The sequence below is a fragment of the Triturus cristatus genome, chromosome 2_2, assembly GCF_964204655.1.
Source record: "Triturus cristatus chromosome 2_2, aTriCri1.1, whole genome shotgun sequence".
Taxonomy (NCBI): Eukaryota; Metazoa; Chordata; class Amphibia; order Caudata; family Salamandridae; genus Triturus; species Triturus cristatus.
The window spans coordinates 576,319,432-576,340,519 of NC_140582.1; the positions used below are offsets into that span (position 1 = coordinate 576,319,432).

At 47.6% G+C, this 21,088-nt stretch overlaps 1 long non-coding RNA gene across 1 annotated transcript; it reads left to right on the forward strand.

The window, feature by feature from the left end:
* The first annotated feature begins 5,289 nt into the window (after positions 1-5,289).
* LOC146862529 (uncharacterized) lies at positions 5,290-6,865 on the forward strand. Its single transcript, XR_014978472.1, has 4 exons — positions 5,290-5,355; positions 5,652-5,790; positions 6,298-6,362; positions 6,788-6,865. It is a non-coding gene; the product is annotated as an uncharacterized LOC146862529 (long non-coding RNA).
* The last annotated feature ends 14,223 nt before the right edge of the window (positions 6,866-21,088 follow it).

A 21,088-nucleotide genomic window follows, 5' to 3' on the forward strand; every position in this document is an offset into this window, starting at 1 on the left:
AGCCATGCCTTCCCTGGACCGGAAACAAGCTTCCTAGGACCGGTTTCTGGCATTTCAGCCGTCTTCAGCCAGGCTTGCTTGAATCCAGTGGCAAAGTGAGCAAGGGACTCACGTCTGAGCATACCCTGCCAACTTATGGCGAACAAAGCGGTACAAAAGGGGGTGGTGATGGACGGAGCATCAGAACCAATCAAACACTCACACCCAGTCAACAGATCCGGGTTTGATCCATCACCGTTCTTTAGCCCACTCTGCCACCCCAGTTCAGACATGGCCATATGCAAATCAGTCTGACCCTGTGCCTCATGGGAACAGTCCAGCCCGAACTGCCAAGCCAAGCCATGCCTTCCCTGGACCGGAAACAAGCTTCCTAGGACCGGTTTCTGGCATTTCAGCCGTCTTCAGCCAGGCTTGCTTGAATCCAGTGGCAAAGTGAGCAAGGGACTCACGTCTGAGCATACCCTGCCAACTTATGGCGAACAAAGCGGTACAAAAGGGGGTGGTGATGGACGGAGCATCAGAACCAATCAAACACTCACACCCAGTCAACAGATCCGGGTTTGATCCATCACCGTTCTTTAGCCCACTCTGCCACCCCAGTTCAGACATGGCCATATGCAAATCAGTCTGACCCTGTGCCTCATGGGAACAGTCCAGCCCGAACTGCCAAGCCAAGCCATGCCTTCCCTGGACCGGAAACAAGCTTCCTAGGACCGGTTTCTGGCATTTCAGCCGTCTTCAGCCAGGCTTGCTTGAATCCAGTGGCAAAGTGAGCAAGGGACTCACGTCTGAGCATACCCTGCCAACTTATGGCGAACAAAGCGGTACAAAAGGGGGTGGTGATGGACGGAGCATCAGAACCAATCAAACACTCACACCCAGTCAACAGATCCGGGTTTGATCCATCACCGTTCTTTAGCCCACTCTGCCACCCCAGTTCAGACATGGCCATATGCAAATCAGTCTGACCCTGTGCCTCATGGGAACAGTCCAGCCCGAACTGCCAAGCCAAGCCATGCCTTCCCTGGACCGGAAACAAGCTTCCTAGGACCGGTTTCTGGCATTTCAGCCGTCTTCAGCCAGGCTTGCTTGAATCCAGTGGCAAAGTGAGCAAGGGACTCACGTCTGAGCATACCCTGCCAACTTATGGCGAACAAAGCGGTACAAAAGGGGGTGGTGATGGACGGAGCATCAGAACCAATCAAACACTCACACCCAGTCAACAGATCCGGGTTTGATCCATCACCGTTCTTTAGCCCACTCTGCCACCCCAGTTCAGACATGGCCATATGCAAATCAGTCTGACCCTGTGCCTCATGGGAACAGTCCAGCCCGAACTGCCAAGCCAAGCCATGCTTTCCCTGGACCGGAAACAAGCTTCCTAGGACCGGTTTCTGGCATTTCAGCCGTCTTCAGCCAGGCTTGCTTGAATCCAGTGGCAAAGTAAGCAAGGGACTCACGTCTGAGCATACCCTGCCAACTTATGGCGAACAAAGCGGTACAAAAGGGGGTGGTGATGGACGGAGCATCAGAACCAATCAAACACTCACACCCAGTCAACAGATCCGGGTTTGATCCATCACCGTTCTTTAGCCCACTCTGCCACCCCAGTTCAGACATGGCCATATGCAAATCAGTCTGACCCTGTGCCTCATGGGAACAGTCCAGCCCGAACTGCCAAGCCAAGCCATGTCTTCCCTGGACCGGAAACAAGCTTCCTAGGACCGGTTTCTGGCATTTCAGCCGTCTTCAGCCAAGCTTGCTTGAATCCAGTGGCAAAGTGAGCAAGGGACTCACGTCTGAGCATACCCTGCCAACTTATGGCGAACAAAGCGGTACAAAAGGGGGTGGTGATGGACGGAGCATCAGAACCAATCAAACACTCACACCCAGTCAACAGATCCGGGTTTGATCCATCACCGTTCTTTAGCCCACTCTGCCACCCCAGTTCAGACATGGCCATATGCAAATCAGTCTGACCCTGTGCCTCATGGGAACAGTCCAGCCCGAACTGCCAAGCCAAGCCATGCCTTATTTGCATATGGCCATGTCTGAACTGGGGTGGCAGAGTGGGCTAAAGAACGGTGATGGATTAAACCCAGATCTGTTGACTGGGTGTGAGTGTTTGATTGGTTCTGATGCTCCGTCCATCACCACCCCCTTTTGTACCGCTTTGTTCGCCATAAGTTGGCAGGGTATGCTCAGACGTGAGTCCCTTGCTCACTTTGCCACTGGATTCAAGCAAGCCTGGCTGAAGACGGCTGAAATGCCAGAAACCGGTCCTAGGAAGCTTGTTTCCAGTCCAGGGAAGGCATGGCTTGGCAGTTCGGGCTGGACTGTTCCCATGAGGCACAGGGTCAGACTTATTTGCATATGGCCATGTCTGAACTGGGGTGGCAGAGTGGGCTAAAGAACGGTGATGGATTAAACCCAGATCTGTTGACTGGGTGTGAGTGTTTGATTGGTTCTGATGCTCCGTCCATCACCACCCCCTTTTGTACCGCTTTGTTCGCCATAAGTTGGCAGGGTATGCTCAGACGTGAGTCCCTTGCTCACTTTGCCACTGGATTCAAGCAAGCCTGGCTGAAGACGGCTGAAATGCCAGAAACCGGTCCTAGGAAGCTTGTTTCCAGTCCAGGGAAGGCATGGCTTGGCAGTTCGGGCTGGACTGTTCCCATGAGGCACATGGTCAGACTTATTTGCATATGGCCATGTCTGAACTGGGGTGGCAGAGTGGGCTAAAGAACGGTGATGGATTAAACCCAGATCTGTTGACTGGGTGTGAGTGTTTGATTGGTTCTGATGCTCCGTCCATCACCACCCCCTTTTGTACCGCTTTGTTCGCCATAAGTTGGCAGGGTATGCTCAGACGTGAGTCCCTTGCTCACTTTGCCACTGGATTCAAGCAAGCCTGGCTGAAGACGGCTGAAATGCCAGAAACCGGTCCTAGGAAGCTTGTTTCCAGTCCAGGGAAGGCATGGCTTGGCAGTTCGGGCTGGACTGTTCCCATGAGGCACAGGGTCAGACTTATTTGCATATGGCCATGTCTGAACTGGGGTGGCAGAGTGGGCTAAAGAACGGTGATGGATTAAACCCAGATCTGTTGACTGGGTGTGAGTGTTTGATTGGTTCTGATGCTCCGTCCATCACCACCCCCTTTTGTACCGCTTTGTTCGCCATAAGTTGGCAGGGTATGCTCAGACGTGAGTCCCTTGCTCACTTTGCCACTGGATTCAAGCAAGCCTGGCTGAAGACGGCTGAAATGCCAGAAACCGGTCCTAGGAAGCTTGTTTCCAGTCCAGGGAAGGCATGGCTTGGCAGTTCGGGCTGGACTGTTCCCATGAGGCACAGGGTCAGACTTATTTGCATATGGCCATGTCTGAACTGGGGTGGCAGAGTGGGCTAAAGAACGGTGATGGATTAAACCCAGATCTGTTGACTGGGTGTGAGTGTTTGATTGGTTCTGATGCTCCGTCCATCACCACCCCCTTTTGTACCGCTTTGTTCGCCATAAGTTGGCAGGGTATGCTCAGACGTGAGTCCCTTGCTCACTTTGCCACTGGATTCAAGCAAGCCTGGCTGAAGACGGCTGAAATGCCAGAAACCGGTCCTAGGAAGCTTGTTTCCAGTCCAGGGAAGGCATGGCTTGGCAGTTCGGGCTGGACTGTTCCCATGAGGCACAGGGTCAGACTTATTTGCATATGGCCATGTCTGAACTGGGGTGGCAGAGTGGGCTAAAGAACGGTGATGGATTAAACCCAGATCTGTTGACTGGGTGTGAGTGTTTGATTGGTTCTGATGCTCCGTCCATCACCACCCCCTTTTGTACCGCTTTGTTCGCCATAAGTTGGCAGGGTATGCTCAGACGTGAGTCCCTTGCTCACTTTGCCACTGGATTCAAGCAAGCCTGGCTGAAGACGGCTGAAATGCCAGAAACCGGTCCTAGGAAGCTTGTTTCCAGTCCAGGGAAGGCATGGCTTGGCAGTTCGGGCTGGACTTTTCCCATGAGGCACAGGGTCAGACTTATTTGCATATGGCCATGTCTGAACTGGGGTGGCAGAGTGGGCTAAAGAACGGTGATGGATTAAACCCAGATCTGTTGACTGGGTGTGAGTGTTTGATTGGTTCTGATGCTCCGTCCATCACCACCCCCTTTTAAAAACAGAAATTTGGGCTTTGCATGGCCCTGTATTGCTACAGCTGCAACACTCCACTAAATGTGCAAAAAACATTCATAATCCACACAGATATGTCATGTGCACGAGCTTTCATATGTGGAAATATGGATGAATGTAGGGTCAGTGATTCCCCCTACCTTCAATGTTGGCAATGTTTAAGGACTTGGGTCACAGGGTGACACATTGGCGTTTACGGCCCAGGTGACGGAAGCACTACACCAGGGGCCCTCGCATCAGTTGATTCCTCATACAGCACAGGACGTAACCATGCCCAGAGGACCAGAGTCATTGTTCACAGCCTCACGCAGGACTGGCATACGCCAGGCCAGCCCAATCCGCTTACGCAGACAGGGAGTTCATTGTAGTGATCTGCTGCTCTCAGGTCTAGTTGTCAGTACGCCACATCCATTCCCTGATGGCTGGTTTACACCCACACCACACCCATTAAGCACAGGCATCACAGGACACGTGAGCCTGCCAATAAAAAGGACCAGGAGGACGTGCTCCACGCCATTTCCATTTCAGACTTGGGGCACCGGATGCACTGCGGCTGGCACAGGCTCACCGCCACGGGACTGTGAATTTTGGTGCACTGAGGTAGGGGCACTGTAAGTGCTGAGTGGGTAGTCGTACAGGTCAGGTTTTGTGTGCCCTGCTGGACCGCAGTGTAGGCCTGAGCCATCGACCAGCGGGGGCCTACCACCACGTGGCGTGGCCTCACTGGTCACAGAGTTAGTGGCACCGCAAGGACTGAGCGGGTGTGCAACCTGCAATGATGGCGGGTGCACTGGTATGCCCTCTGCCATAGTAAAATCAAGACACAGCACCAAATGTGAGACCTGGTGGCCTGCGGAGCGAAGCTGCATGATGTGGAGGGTGCCCTGTCTACATAAAGTTGAGCAGTGAGGCCTGGGTGCGCAGGGGTTGGCAGCCACCTCTGGGCCGAGGGAGTGGATGGGGTGCAGCAGTTTGGGTGCACAGCGGCAGCCAGACACCTCTGGGCAGTGGAAGTGGATGGAGTGCAGCAGCCTGGATGCACAAAGGCGGGATAGCGATTTAGGCATGCGCAGTCGTATGTACTCTGCCATTACTGATTCTGTACTATGTTTCAGATGAGTGAGCTTGAGGGCTCCACTATGTCCCGGCACGTGGTTGGAGACACACCGGTGGTGGAAAGGTGAGCTGTGAGGGTTTTGTCCACAGTGTGGGCACTCACTGTCCCTCTCCATCTCTTCCTTTCTCTCCCTCACACTCTTTTTCTCTTCCTCTCTCTCACACTCTTTCTCTCTTTCTCTCTCTCTTCCTCTCTCTCACTGTTTCTCTCTCTCCCTCTTTCTCTCTGTCTTCCTCTCACTCTTTCTTTCTTTCTCTCTCTCCCTTCCTCTCTCTCACTCTTTCTCTCTCCCTCTCGCTCTCTCTCTCTCCTTTGATTTACGCATGATGCACAATCTTATCTTGCTTTTTGTCTAGCAGGCCTGCGATGATGCATGGCCATCCTGGCAATCAACACCCACCCTGAATTGTTAGCTCAGCTTGACTGCGTGTACGCAACGGATGAGGAGGTTGCTTCGGCACATGGTGGACCCTCTTACACAAATGCCGGTGGCGGAAGGTGAACAGAGAGGCTTGTTTCTGCAGCAATGGGCAGTCACCTCTGGGCGGTGGGAGTGGATAATGTGCAGCAGCCTGGGTGCACAAGAGCAGGCAGACACCTCCGAGCAGTGGGAGTGGATGGGGTGCAGCAGCCTGGGTGCACAGGAGCAGACAGACACCTCTAGGCAGTGTGAGTGGATGGGGTGCAGTAGTCTGGGTGCGCAGGAATGGGCAGTCACCTTCGGGCACTGGGAGTGGATGGGGTGCAGCAGCCTGGGTGCACCGCAGCGGGCAGACACCTCTGGGCAGTGGGCATGGATGGGGTACAGCAGCCTGGGTTCGCAGAGACAGGCAGACACCTCTGGGTGGCAAGAGTCGATGGGGTGCAGCAGCCTCAGTGTGCAGAGCAGACAGACACCTCTGGGCGGCGGGAGTCGATGGGGTGCAGCAGCCTGGGTCAAAACAGAGAATTACACGTGTGCAGTTGTATGTACTCTGCCATTACTGATTCTATACTATGTTTCAGATGACTAAACTTGAGGGCTGCATTATGTCCCAGCACATGGTTGGAGACACACCGGTGGCAGAAAGGTGAGCAGTGAGGATTTTCTCCACAGTGTCAACACTCACTCTCCCTCTCCACCTCTTCCTTACTGTCACTCACACTCTTTCTCTCTCTCACTCTCTATCTCTTCCTTTCTCTCTCTCACACTCTTTCCCTATTTCTCTGTCTCTTCCTCTCTCTTTCATTCTTTCTTTCTCTCTCTCTTCCTCTCTGACTCACTCTTATCTCTCTCTCTTCCCCTATCTCACCCTGCTTCTCTCTTTTGCTCTCTCTTCCTTGTATCTCACTCTTTCTCTCTCTCTTCCTCTCTCACTCTTTCTCTCTTTCTCTGTCTTCCTCTCTCTCTCACTCTTTCTTTTTTTCTCTCTCTCTTCCTCTCTCTCACCCTTTCTCTCTCTCTCATTTGATGGACGCATGACGCACAATCTTATCTTTCTTTTTTGTCTTGCAGGCTGTGATTCACAAATTGTCGAGGGATGACATGCCATGCCTGAACTTACTTTTATTTTGTTGTTTTGTTTAAATAAAATGTAAATCCATAGATGACTGAGATTCTTTTTTTATCCAACCTCACATGCATGTTCTTAATTCTAATTGTGCGACATCAGCCAATTTGTTACGTTACAGATTTCCTAAAGTTGCTCTCACATTTGTTTGTGGGGGTGGCGGTGAGGTGGGATGGCGGACAAGGGGCTGGTGGCGTGGGTGTCGGAGCAGTGTTGGATGTCCAAGCTGCATGATCGTTGGCTCTATTGCATCTGTTGTCATTCAGGTGCGGCTCTGGACTGGGCTCCCTTTCATGTTGCAGGTTGTAGTCTGACTTTACACCAGCTCAGAGCATGTGTAAACTTCCTACTACTAACACACCTTATCGCCTGTTTTGTACTCTCTTCGACGATCTTGCTGGTGGATGAGAAACTTGTGAAGTGATGTGTTCGCTGCTTTTTGCATGGGTACGCCTACTCTACATCTCATTCACAATATTGGCAGGGTCATCCGTGACGATGCTATTTGAGGCTGCTATCGCTGGTAAACTGGTGATATGGACTGTTTGCTCCAGCTTGTTAATGGTGCATTAAATTGATCACCATTTTGGTTGTGATAAAGTGCCATTAACTCAGCGATGTGTCCTTTAGAATATACCCCTTGGTGTTTGAACGACTTAAGAAGTACTCGAGAGCCGAGTAAAAAACAAACGAGAAGAGGGCTGCATCGGCCCCCCTCCCATGGCCAATTTGGTCCCGAGGACCCCATACCCCGGGGCCTGGCCTCACCATTGGGGACCGTGGGGGGAGCCCCAATGCCCCCACAGTCCCGCTGGCTCCCCGCGTCCTGCGGGAGCCAGCATTGCTTTTCCACACGGGGAGCTGCTGACATGCATCTCTCTGTGTGGAAAAGCAATCAGCTTTGGATTTTGGAAGCGAGAGCAGGTTTCCCTGCTCTCGCTTCCAAAATCCAAAGCAAGTTTGCTATGACAGGGCAGTAGCCACGCGGCTCCCACCCTGTCATAGCAAAAAGCAGTGTCCCGGGGGTGGGCACCCCGGGATACTGCAGGAGCCGGCCCTGGGGGGTGGCGGTCCCCAGGGCCATCACGGGCTCCAGGAGGAGGGCCGCACGCCCCCCCTCCCAACATGAGTGAAGCCCCGGAAAGGTGGTGGTCCCGCTATTATTTTTTAAGAAATATCCCCAGGACCTAGCCCACCCGGGGGCCTCATTAAAATAAAATGCGGGAACCCGCGCATCATTGTTCTTCTACAATTTCGGCGGAATTCGCGACCCCAGTGCGTATTGCGACGATTTTTTTTAACAAAAAATGCTTTTTTTGGCCCAGTTGGTCCTTCTTGGACTCCCTGAGCAGGCCTAGGGGGTTAGGGTGTTTCTACCCTCCGCCTTCTCTTGTTTTATATCTGCCAACACTTCCTGGTTTGGAGTGTTGACAGCCAATTAGAATTAAGCTTGTGGTCATGGCTGCCAATTAGAATGAAGCTCGTGGTCAGGAGGGTTCACGACTCCACCGCTGCCCTAGATATCAAACTTTTATTTTTTGAATTTCTCAGCAACTACTGAACGGATTTACACCATTTTTAAAAAAGGTCGCTTTCTGAACCAAGCCCTACTTTTTTGCCAAATTTGGGGTGATTCCGTTCAGCAGTTCGGGCTGTAGCCCGTCTCAAAATTTCCAATGGAAATTAACATGGAGTAAACGAGTTTTGGGACCCCCCTTTTTTCTCTGCCTCCGCTTGACGAATCACCCCCAAACTTTCAGGATAGGAGCTGCTCTGGACAGACTTTTTTTTGGAGAATTTCACGAAGATTCGTCAAATGACGTCAAAGTTATTAGCAAATCAAAAAATGCTTTTCCTATAGGAACTATGTTCTAACTATAACTACCTACTGGCGACTGCCAGTAGGTAATATATATATATATATATATATTACCTACTGGCAGTCGCCAGTAGGTAGTTATAGTTAGGACCTATTTTCCATATGAAATCCGCAAAATCCTATCCCCTTTAAGTCTGGCGCCCGTTGACGAATCTTCGCGAAATTATCGAAACTTTTGGCCAACTCCGGTCCGCTTCTATCCTGAAAGTTTCGGGGTGATTCAACAAGTGGGGGCCGAGAAAAAAGGGGGGTCCCAAAACGCATTTTCCCCATGCATTTTCCCATACGACCTCTAGCCGCAGCTACAGCCCAAACTGCTGAACGGAATTACACCAAATTAGGCAAAAAGGTAGTCCTCAGTTCAGACTCGTGCCTTTTGCTTAAATGGTGTAAATCCGTTCAGTAGTTCCTGAGAAAATTAGAGTTAAATGTACATATATATCTATGGCCTCGGAGGATCCGTGCACCCTATGCGCACCTTAAGCGCACCCTCTGCGCACCGTGCGCACACCCTCCCGATCACGCACTGAATGCTAATTGGCTGTCAAGTGTCTGTGAACATTCGAAACCAGGAACTGTTGGCAGCCATCTTGTGCCTCGGTAGAAGCGATGCTGAAGAAGTAAGAGAAAAAAGTGTGTGAAAGATATAAAGGGGGCAGGGTAGAAATACTCTGACCCTCTAGAGTTGCTTAAGGGGGTCCCAGAAGGACTCCCAGGGCCCCTTTTGTTTTTTTAAACGGCAAAATGCGTGCAGGGTGCGCGGATCCGGATGTAAAAAAAATTAAAAAATGAAGTGCGGGCTTCCGCGCTTCCTTAATAATTAGCCTTATTGATTAGCTTTATTGATTGAGGGAGGGGGGCTGCTTGGCCCCCCTCCTGGAGCCGTCGATGGCCCTGGGGACCACCACCCCCAAGGGCCGGCTCCTACATTGTCCTGGGGTGCCCACCCCCAGATCACTGTTGTTTGCTATGAGAGGGCGGGAGTCTCCCGCCCTCCCAAAGCAAACTTTGTTTGGATTTTGAAAGAGAGAGCAGGGAAACCTGCTCTCTCTTTCAAAATCCAAACCATATTGCTTTTCCACACGGGGAGCTCCATGTCAGCAGCTCCCCATGTGGAAAAGCAATGCCGGCTCCCGAAGAACGCGGGGAGCCGGCTGGGACCGTGGGGGCGATTTGGCTCCCCCGCGGTCCCCAACGGTTTTTTATAAGCCCCGGGGATGGGGTCCCCGGAGATAATAAAAATTAGTGATAGGGGCTATTTTTCTTTTTACGGTAAAATTAGGAGTCGCGCATCCTAATGCGTTGGGTGCACGATTTCTCTCGCGTTGGGTGCGCGGTTCCTAACGCGTCGGGTGCGCGACTCCAAGCAAAAAACCTGACATTTTTGGGAGATAAACATCAAGCTTATGTGTTTCGTTCTTGAGTGGCTCTAAAAAGAGCTGTTGTGTTCATTGAGAGTTTTTGGTACTTATAAGTAAGTACCTATACAGAGTCTAAAGTTGTTGAGGAAGACTCTGTTTCCTTCATCACTAAAGTGTACTCCATCTCTCCTATACATCTCTTGCATATGAAACCGCAGATTGTTATTGTAAATGGACCCCATTCTATAGTCTTGGAGAAAAGCAGAAACAGATTTATTCACATGTTTCCAGCTTTCTCAATCTGTGGACAAAAATGATTGGACCAGTTCCACTTCTGCCTTTGGTATATGTTAGAATACACAAAGGCAGTTTTGGGAAAAAGGAAATCAATTCTGCAAAGGTGTCCTTCATAAGCATTTCCAGACCTACCCCAGTCAAAGTGCCTAGGTCATTGCCACCACAGTGCACATTATGAGGTCAGGGTGTTGGAGATGCAAGGATTTTACCAAAGGCATCAATTGGTGCCACTTTAACCCTCTCTGTCCAATCCATTTAATGTCTACATTTGGCAAACCTAGGTCTTTGTGAATGCCTTTGTTTTCTGCATACCTTTGGCTCCAGAAAATATAGCTGTGTCCCACAATCCACACTCTAAGCATCTTGAAGGGAGGTCTGGATGCACTCAGATGGTCTCTGTAAATGAAATGGCAGTTTGAAAAGTAAGATTTTTCTAAAATGGTGGATAAGATGCAGTTTTGAAAAAGAAAAGAAATGATTGGTTGTTTGACAACCTTCTACACTGAAAACTAGGGTGCATGTTTCTGTTTTTAAAATGCATGATTCTTATTGGTTAACAAAAACTGATTGAGAGGAACATTATATATGATAAGCTGATATGTTGAAAAGTCAAACACACTTGCTGTTTTGATTAGCAACATTGTGTGCTGAACTTGTGACCTGTGTGCTCAGTTCAGTGTTCCATGACCTGTTTTTATGGTAACAGGCAGAAGGCAGATTGGGGGTAGGGTTCAAATGTATGTCATTTGGTAAGGGTTGAAATGTTTAACCAATAGAAATGTGTGTTAGCTTTTGAATTAATGTGGGAAGGAATGTGATTTGATGTTTACATGTATATGTGTGCAAAATGAGAGGGAAACTTTGCCATTCTTTGGTTTAGCTGGCAGGTGCACAGTGCAGAGATTCTGTATAGGAAAATCTGGTGTGTGACTGACATACTTCTTAATCTACAAAACAACTTGAAAGGTGAGTTATTTAATTGTGAGGGGATGTATGTGGTCTATTTTGATTTTAATCAGACTAATGTATTTCTCCTGCTAAAGTGCATGGAGTACTTTTTTTTGTCTACAATCTTATTGTCAGTGTGTGTGCATGTAAAAACCATTCTGTGATAAGCATTTGTGTTTTTCATGTGTTTGCATACAGATAACTGTGCTGTTTTTATGTTTTGGTAGAATTAGAAACCAGTCATTGTGTATGTATTTGCAAAATGAGTCACGTTTCTACACTAAAATGTAGTACTCCTTCTAGATTAAGAAATGTGTTTTGGTACATTGCAAGGGATAGTGTTGTTTGTCTAGAATCACACAGTGAGTCTGTGTGCATTTAGGAATCATTTTGAGAGAAACATTTTGGTACTAATGTGTAGTAGAAGATTTTCTGCAATGTGTGCAGTCACCTTACATCTTGTAGACTAGTAAATGTATTTTGTACAAGGGATAGTTGGCTGTCTACAATCACACTGTGAGTCTGTGTGCATTTGGGCAATTATTGTGAGAAAATCATTTGGTAACATCATGTATTTGCTGGCAGATAACTGCTTTAAAACCGGTTTTGTTGTCAAGTTTGAGTAGCATTTGAGGCCAGTCATTGCTTATGCAATTGCAAAATGAGTCAGGCTTTCACAGTAGTGTGCAGTATTGAAATATGTACAATGTGTGCAGTCACCTTACCCCTTCTAGACTTGTGATTGTGTCTTGGTAAAGTGCAAGGAAGAGTGTTGCTTGTTTAGAATCACACTGAGAGTCTGTGTGCATTTGGGAACCACTGTGAGAGAAGCATTTGGGTACTCCATATCTTTGCATACATATAACTGCTTAAAAACCTTTCCTGTTCTCCAGTTTTAGTAGAATTAGAAGCCAGTCATTGCTTATGTATTCGGAAAATGAGTCAAGCTTTGACACTAAAGTGCAGTACTGAAATATGTAGAATGTGTGCAGTTACTTTACCTCTTCCAGAGTAGTGAATGTGTTTTGGTAAAGTACAGGGGATAGTGTTGCTTGTCTAGAATCACACTGAGTCTGTGTGCATTTGGGTAACCATTTTGAGAGAAGCATTTGGTAACATCATGTATTTGCTGACAGATAACTGTTTTAAAACCTGTCATGTTGTCAAATTTTAGTAGCATTAGAAGCCAGTCATTGCTTATGCATTCATAAAATGAGTTAGGCTTTGACACTAAAGTGCAGTACTGAAATATGTAGATTGTGTGCAGTCCACTTACCTCTTCCAGAGTAGTGAATGTATTTTGGTAAAGTATAGGGGATAGAGTTGCTTGTCTAGAATCACACTGTGAGTATGTGTGCATTTGGGTAACCATTGTGAGAGAAGCATTTGCTAACATCGTGTATTTGCTGATAGATAATGGCTTAAAACCCTGTCATGTTGTCACGTTTTAGTAGTCAGTGATTGCTTATGCATTCACAAAATGAGTCAGGCTTTGACACTAAAGTGCAGTACTGAAATATGTAGATTGTGTGCAGTCCCCTTACCTCTTCCAGAGTAGTGAATGTATTTTGGTAAAGTACAGGGGATAGAGTTGCTTGTCTAGAATCACACTGTGAGCATGTGTGCATTTGGGTAACCATTGTGAGAGAAGCATTTGCTAACATTGTGTATTTGCTGACAGATATCTGTTTTAAAACCTGTCATGTTGTCACATTTTAGTAGCATTAGAAGCCAGTCATTGCTTATGCATTCATAAAATGAGTCAGGATTTGACACTAAAGTGCAGTACTGAAATATGTAGTGTGTGCAGTCCCCTTACCCCTTCCAGAGTAGTGAATGAGTTTTGGTAAACTCCAAGGGATAGTGTTGATTGTCTAGAATCACATCCAGTTAATATCCAAGTAGTAATGGAGTGAGGCAGGCTTTAGCACATGGATTGATTCAAACGCCAATCCACTATGCATGCAGTCCTCTAAACACCTACACATTTGTCTTTCAAATCTTCAATACCCCAGACAGTATCTATAAACTCCAGTAAACACTCTTTCAGTCCACTTGCACACCTCTAGTGACTCATCTGGCACTATGTACTAATCTATTCACTGCGCCAAAACCCAAAAATTTAAAAAGATTAACCCAGGCACTCTCCTTGCAGTAGTGTAATGATTCAGTCAGTACCCAGGTAATCATGCAGTGACGAGGCCTTAGCTCATGGACTGCTTCAAATGCCTATCCACTATGCATGCAGTCCTCTAACCACCTACACACTTGTCTTTCACACCTTCAATTCCCCAGTCAGTATCCATACACTTCCAGGAAACACACTGTCACTCCCCTTGCACTCCTCTAGTGACCCATTCAGCATCATGTACTAATCCATTCACTGCGCCAAAACCCAAACACTTATAAATTCACCCAGGCACTCTCCTTGCAGTACTCTAATCATTCAGTCAGTACCCATGTACGTATGCAGTGAGCCAGGCCTTAGCAAATGGACTGCTTCAAACCCCTATCCACTATGCATGCAGGCCACTAGTCACTTACACACTTGTATTTCACACCTTCAATACCCCAGACAGTATTCATACAGTTCTTGCAAACACCCTGTCACTCCCTTTCCACTTGTCCAGTGATCAGTCCCCATGAAGTAATCCATTAACTGTGCCAAAAAAGAAACACTTATAAATTCATGCAGGCACTCTCCTTGCAAAAACATTAAGGGCCTCATGTAGGTAGCCAAATACCGGTCGGTAACGGCCGATTTTCGGTAAATATGCCGTTACCGACCGGTATTCAGACAAGTGAGATGTAGGAGTCCCAAAACCAATTTTCGGTAAATATGAGGCGGTAAATACCGATTCATATTTACCGAATTCCAAAATACCGATTCAGAGTTACCGAATACATAATTAACGAATCGGTAAATATGAAGTGGTAAATATGAAGTGGTAAAAATGAAAATGACATGTAGGAGCACTCGGTAATTAAGAAATCCAAGAAAATCGGTAAATTAGAGTCGGTAATTAACACGGATTGAAAGCAGGTGGTAACCATCAACAATGCATATGAGCAATCCCAAAATGCTACAGCGTGGACAACATGGCCGCTATGTACGTCATTGCAAGGCGCCTACGTCTACAGGCAGCAGGACTGAGGGTGTGGCGACGGGAGGAACAAATCTACAGACAGCGCATCACACTATTCCAGCTGACTGATGCAGAGATACATGAGAGGTACAGGCTAGACCCCGAAACCATCATGGACTTAATCAGGGACCTACAGCCACTCCTGGACCATTCAATAAGAAGGGCGCACGCCATACCCCCACATGTGCAGGTGCTCTGCAGCCTACATCTGCTGGCATCCGGCAGTTATCAGGTGGTGATAGCTGCGGTGGGTGGGGTATCCCAGAGTTGCCTGTCACGTTTCTTCAGGAAGTTCCTGGATGCCATGATGCAGAGAATGCACCACTACATAAGCTTCCCAAACACACAGGCTGCACTGCAGAAAACAAAAACAGACTTTTATCACATGGCACAGTTCCCCCATGTCATCGGCTGTATTGATGGTACACACATCCCAATCTGTCCACCAGCTGATACAGAGCACATCTACAGGAACAGGAAGTCCACCCACTCCATCAATGTGCAGGTGATCTGTGATGCAGGGAACATCATCACAGATATTGTTGCAAAGTTTCCTGGGAGCACCCACGACTCTTACATCTTCCAGAATAGTGGGATCTACACACGACTGAGTGCCGGAGAATTCGGAGAGGGATACCTGCTAGGTAAGTAACAGTGACGCCCCTTGAAACCTGCAAATCATAGTGCATAGAGGCATGTAACTGATGGTTCCCTTTTACTCATCCAGGCGACAGTGCATATGCATGCCGGTCATTCATCCTCACTCCCTACCTACACCCAGCAACCCAGAGTGAGAGACGATACAACGTGGCACACAAAACAACACGCAATGTGGTGGAGCGCACGTTTGGACTACTGAAGAGCAGGTTCCGCTGCCTGCACAAGAGCGGAGGCGCACGCCAGTACAAACCCATCACCTGCTGCAAGATTATTGCCACTTGTGCAATGCTGCACAACCTTGCCACGAAAAAAGGTACAGATGTGGAACTGACATATTTTGAGGACAACGAGGATGAGTCAGGCCAGCCAGAGGGCAACGCAGCTAGAGTGCCAACTGCAATCGATGGGAGAGAGAGACGGGCAGATATCACATGCAACTATTTCTGAGTAAGTAAGGGGACACAGCGAGTTGTGAGAAGTCCTGACGTAGTTTTAATGTGGCACCACGCCATGAACACATGAACAGGCCAATCTGGCAATATACCATCTATACAAGGAGTATGTCCAGGGTTACGTCACCCAATGGGAAGTGGCTAAGCAGGGCTACATCAATGTTTGCGCATACGCGCTGCAGTGGTGGATTGCACGGCCTGTGCATCCTCACTGGAGCCAACCCCAAGCCGCCTGCTGCTCCTGCGTGCTTCTGGGACGGGGGGTGTGATGCTGCTGCTGGTGTCGATGCTCTCCGCAGCATCCCCTGCAGCAGTTGTCGACGCCTGACTAGTCAATAGCACCCCTAGTGCACTTGTCACCTGCACCATCCCCCGAGACAGGTCGCTGCAGCACTGTGTTAGGCCCTCCTGCATCGTCACAAAGCGCCGGCACAGTAGAGAAGTCGCAGTTGCCAGACGGTTGAGTGCCCTGCTGGTAGTGTCCCTTCTCTGGCGTTCCCGGCGCCGTGCTTCGATGTCAGCATCTAATTTGCTGCACAACTGCTGGATTGACTGGGACATGTCCCGAATGCCCGCAGCCATGCCGCTAATGTTGGTGTCCATGTTGACTAATGTTGTCTTCATCACCCGCATGTGCCTCTGGACTGACATGACTGCCTTTGATTGCAGGCGCTGTTGCTTCAACATTTGGCCCTCGAGCCCCAAGAAGACACCATGGCCGTCAGTGGGTGCTGGTGGACTCTGGACACGCGACCTGCGGCGCCCTCTTGCTTCCGTCTGTGCTGCCTGTGAGGTGTGGGGCACAGTGGCATGGCTCCCTTCCTGGGGCCCGGTGCGGTCTTCTGGGCCCATGCTGTCGTCTGACGAAGTGTCTAAGGCTCGTAGCCTGGCTGCTGGACGCCTCCTCATTCTCACACCTGCAAGCGGAGATGTGGCCGGTGATTCGAACATGAGTGGCGATGCTGGCTCTGGTGGTGGTGATGCTGGCTCTCGGTGAGGTGATGCTGGCTCTGTGTGCGGCGAGGCTGGCTGTGTTGGTGGTGCGGCTGCCAGTGGGCCTGCTCCCTGGTCTGAACTGGTGCTGGCTAGAGGTGATTTATGTGGCCGGTGTGCCGTCTCTCCTGCAGCATGCCCTGTCCTGCATGATGTCACATCTGTGGACAGAAATACAACATTGGCTCAGTGTCCCCGAAGGGCTGCATTGCAAGCGTCACAATAAATCATTTCACATTCCAATATGTCCCCTGTCTCCTTGTGCCTCGAGTGCGTGACATGCCTTGTTGCCCTGTAACATTTACGTCATGGTTAGTGTTGCCCTGACTACATCTCCCGGAATGCATTGCCTGTCTGCACTGACACGTGTGGACTGCAGTGTGATTCTCGTTTCACAATGGGGGATGTGGGATAGGGGTAGGGGGGGCTACATTGCTGTGCTTTCGTCTTACCTTGGTGTGTTGCGGCTCTGGCAGAGCTGTCGGCGTCCCCAAGACCCACGACGCTCTCTTGCTCGATTGTGGCCGCCACCAGCTCCTCCAGTTCGGTGAGGGCAGGTGCCCTGTTGGTTCCACCTCCGGTCTGGCTGGCCTCCTTCTGGATGTCGCCCATCTTCCTCTTGGTTACAATCCGGAGGTCATACCAGCGCTTTTTGAGGACCTCAATGTCCCTGTGGGTCACTCCCACAGCATTGACCTGCGCCTGGATGGCCAGCCATATGTTGCGCTTTTCAGCCTCAGGCACTTGCAGGGATTGCCTTCCAAACAGCTTCTGGTGCTGCTTCACCACCTCCTCCACCAGCACCTGGAGTTCCTTGGGGCTAAATTTCAGCTTCCTCCTCCTTTCCCCTCCGTCTTTCTGTGTTCTCTGGCTGGACATGCTGTTCGTTTACCCGCTCGCACATGCAACGGCTCCCTGCCTCTCCTCTGCACTCCAAGCTTCTCCAGGGTCGGCTGATTATGTACACCTGCCTGGGTGTGGCCACTTCGGCTAATTATGTACACCTGCCTGGGTGTGGGCACTTCGGCTGATTATGTACACCTGCCTGGGTGTGGCCACTTCGGCTAATTATGTACACCTGCCTGGGTGTGGGCACTTCCTGGTTGGGTGGGCTGTCGTTGCACTGGATTAGCTGTTTCGTCAAGTCATGTGATTTGATTTACCGAATCCGTACATACCGATTCGGTATTTTCCGATTCGGTAAATACCACCTCGGTATTTACCGATTCGGTAAATAACACCTCGGTATTTACCGATTCGGTAAATACCACCTCGGTATTTACCGATTCGGTGAATTCCGATTCGTGATTACCGAATGTTACCGAATCGGTAACTGTTACCGAATTTTTACCTACATATAACTTACCGATTCTAATTTACCGATTCGGTACGGCTCGGTATTTAAGAACCGGTAAAATTTATTTACCTACATGAGGCCCCAAGTCAGTACCCAAGTACTAATGGAGTGAGGCAGGCTTTAGCACATGCATTGATTCAAACGCCTATCCACTATGCAAGCAGGCCTCTAACCACCTACACACTTGTCTTTCACTTCTTGAATTAACTAGTCAGTATCTATATACTTCAATAAACACCCTGTCACTCATCTTGCACACCTCCAGTGACTGATCCAGTACCATGTACTAATCTATTCACTGCGCCAAAACCGAAAAATTTAAAAGTTTCACCCAGTCACTTTCCTAGCAGTAGTCTAGATTCAGTCAGTACCCATGTACTTTTGCAGTGAACCATGCATTACCACATGGACTGCTTCAAATGTCTATCCAGTATGCATGCAGGCTTCTAACCTACTATACACTTGTCTTTAACAGCTTGAATTCCCCAGTCAGTATCCATGTACTTCCAGCAAACCCCCTGTCACTCCCCTTGCACTCTTCCAGTGACTTATTCAGCACCATGTAGTAATCCATTCACTGCGCCAAAACCCAAACACTTATAAATTCACCCTTGTACTCTCCTTGCAATACTGTAAACATTCAGTTAATATCCAAGTAGTAATGGAGTGAGGCAGACCTTAGCACATGGATTGATTCAAATGCGTATCCACTATGCATGGAGGTCTCTAACCACCTACACAATTGTCTTTCAGACCTTCAATTTCCCAGTCAGTATCTATAAACTCCAATAAACACCCTGTCACTCCAGTTGCACACCTCCACTGACTCATTCGGCACTTTGTACTAATCTATTTACTGCGCCAAAACCTAAAAACTTAAAAAGATTCACCCAGGCACTCTCCCTGCAGTACTTTAATGATTCAGTCAGTACCCAGGTAGTTATGCAGTGACCCAGGCGCTAGCCCATGGACTGTTTCAAACGTCTATCCACTATGCCTGCAGGCATCTAGCCACCTACACACTTCTCTTTCACACTATCAATATCCCAGTCAGTATCCATACAGTTCTTGCAAACACCCTGTCACTCCCTTTGCACTTCTCCAGTGATTTATTCAGTAACATGAAGTAATCCATTAAGTGTGCCAAAAACAAACACTTATAAATTCATGCAGGCACTCTCCTTAAAATACTCTAAACATTCAGTCAGTACCCAAGTACTAATGGAGTGAGGCAGGCCTTAGCACATAGATTGATTCAAACACCTATCCTCTATGCATGTAGGCCTCTAACCACGTACACAATTGTCTTTCACACCTTCAATTCGCCAGTCAGTATCCATACACTTCCAGCAGACACCCTGTCAATCCCCTTGCTCTCCTCTAGTGACTCATCCGGCACCATGTTCTAATCTTCACTGCACAACACCCAAACCCTTAAAAGATTCATTCAGGTACTATCCTTGCATTACTCTAATGTTTCGGTCAGTATTCAGGTACTCATGCAGTGAAGAATGCCTTTTCACAAGGACTGTTTGAAGTAACTATCCACTATGTATGTAGTGGTCTGACCAGTTTTACACTTGTGCATCAGGCCTACTTTTCCACAGTTACTATGCATACACTCCAGCAAACACACTGTGACTGCTGTTGCAAACCCATAGTGAGTCTTTTAGTAGCATGTAGTGATCTATTCAATGAAGTAAAATTCAAACAACTTCGAATTCACCCAGTGTCTCTCCTTATAGTACTGTAATCATTCAGTCAGTTAGCATGTAGTCTTTCAGTGAGGCAGGTTTTAGGGCATGAACTGCTTCAAAGTGGTATGCACTATGCGTGTAGTGGTTTAACCATCGTCACATGTTTGCTTCAGGGCTATAATTTCTTAGTCAGTATTTATATAAAATGAGTTTGTATAGTAATAGAAAAGTATAAATTATAAAGATATTAATATACATTTATTTGTGATTATTTTTTACAGATACTGTTTATTACCATTAAAATAGAGAAATCGTGCCGGAAAAGTAAGAATAAGAAGAGAACAGAAAAAGGACAGTTACTTGAAGAAAAATCAACCACAAGTATTGAATGAACAACATAATGTGGCTAAAAAGGAAAAATCTTCTGGTAAGATCACAAAGCAATTTATTAAAAATGTTTGTAGGACCAGACAGAATGTACAGAATGCTGAAACCTCTGAGAATGCTTCAACTAGAAAAAATATTCAGAATAATAGGAAAAGCAAAAAAGCAAATGGACAGTCAAAGGAGACGAAGTACGGTAAAAGAAGGCAAAATCAGTATAAGGAAATACGCAAAAAAATATTTTACAAGAGAGTAGTACATAATTTGCTGAAAGATGTGAAGAAATATAAAAAGAGAGCTCTATTTTATAAAAAGAAGAAGCATATTGAAACCATTGTTGAAAAGGCTTTTGAAGTAAAAAGGAAACTATTCATTTTAGTATTAAACAGAATTCGATCACTTGATAAACCAATCCATTTAATGAAGGCCAAATGTAGGAGGAAAAGAGTAATTAACAGAACGCATTTTTGTGATTTTTTTGGGGAGAATGGAAACACAGTTCAAGTTCAGAGCCTTTCTTTAATGAAGAGAGTTATTTACAGAGCAATAATGTATTGCATGCAGTTGACACCAGTGGTCGAGGTTATGAGGTTAGAAATGGTTGTCCAATTGACAAAGAGAAAATGGTTGAAAGAAATGCAGAAGAAGTGATAGCTGATGAAGTTCTAGGGAGACGTCTTAAACACCCTGTGTACACTTGGGATTGCAGTAGTATTTGTAGTGTACGACAAGAATCTATTGATAAATTATGTAGTTTCTTACGAGCATATAGTACAAAAAGTGTTACACAAAAGATTAAGGTGTTGCAAGGACTAGACCCTTGCAGAGTGAGAAAAAATACTGGATTGCAAGGTCATTCTCAGGCTTGTCTTTCTAGGAAAGTTTGTCAAAGTGTTTTTCACCATTTCAGGATGTTGGCAGTACATCATACTCAAATGCGGAAGTTAGTGAGAAGATTGTATTATTCAAAAAGTCCAGCACTAAAGTTAAATGAGTTGAACAGTGCTCTTTTGCGTGGGTCAGTAGAAGATGTGAAGAAGGTTTGTGATGATATTGAGTTTTGTTATTTTGG